The sequence below is a fragment of the Fukomys damarensis genome, unplaced genomic scaffold, assembly GCF_012274545.1.
Source record: "Fukomys damarensis isolate Sample0158 unplaced genomic scaffold, DMR_v1.0_HiC HiC_scaffold_17, whole genome shotgun sequence".
In the NCBI taxonomy this organism is placed as follows: domain Eukaryota; kingdom Metazoa; phylum Chordata; class Mammalia; order Rodentia; family Bathyergidae; genus Fukomys; species Fukomys damarensis.
This window is the reverse complement of record NW_022900929.1, coordinates 38795521-38796253: the sequence shown is the minus strand read 5'-3', so window position 1 is coordinate 38796253 and position 733 is coordinate 38795521. Positions and strand designations below refer to the sequence as shown.

The 733-nt window shown below is 58.4% G+C and overlaps 1 long non-coding RNA gene across 3 annotated transcripts in view; it reads left to right on the top strand.

Annotated features, from left to right (window-relative positions):
• The window catches only part of LOC117286535, a 10246-nt gene that overhangs the window by 1634 nt on the left and 7879 nt on the right, over positions 1-733 (top strand). The window contains exon 1 of one of the 3 annotated variants that reach the window (XR_004517711.1): positions 24-98. The exons of 1 other annotated variant lie outside the window; for it this stretch is intronic. This is a non-coding gene — a long non-coding RNA (uncharacterized LOC117286535). Of the gene's footprint in view, positions 1-23; positions 104-733 lie in introns of those variants that run through there. One more of the 3 variants, XR_004517710.1, reaches the window with a different exon arrangement.

The window sequence follows — 733 nt, the reverse complement described above, 5'->3', positions numbered from 1 at the left end:
GGGAGCGAGGGAGAGAGAGAGGGGGAGAGAGACAGAGACAGAGGGAGAAGAGGACAGGGAGAGCGCAGAGAGGAAAACTGCAGAAAACCGCAGGGAAAGTACGGTACAGCCTCAGATCTTTTTATTTATTATTTTAAAAACTTACTTCTAGTTTATTTTCCCATCACCCCTGCTCTTGCCTAACAGGGTCGTGTCGTGGACGTTTGGCATGGCGCTCTCGCTTTTGTTCCTTTTAATTCCGCAGTACCCCCTCCTCTGCGCGCCGATTACAGCGCCCCGAAATCTCCCTCCTAACATCTTACGGCGCCGGGGTCTGCAGATGTTACCACCGCCGGGCTAGATTTTTTTCCCCGCAAGTGGCACTTTCTTCCCCGTGCAGATCCACGACCCTTGTTGTCAATACTCATTTTTCCCCCAGCTCAGGAGGAGACCAGCCAAACTCAGAGCAGCACACTCCCTCCAAGCGGTGCAGACCAGGGCCACCCCGGAGAGGCTCTGGGGGCCGCGGTGGAGACAGGAGGGTGTCACGGGGTGTGGGGGTCCGACGCAGACGGTGTGTGTGTGTGTGTGTGTGTGCGTGTGTGTGTGCGTGCGCGCGCGACTGGTGTGCGCCTCCAAAATGGGTCTTCGGCGAGCTGGAAAACCCAAGCGGGGGAGACCCGGGCTGGGGAGAGACGAGAGAAAGACAGCAGACGCCTGGCGAGGAGTGGCTGGCGCTCCCCCGCCAGCTTTG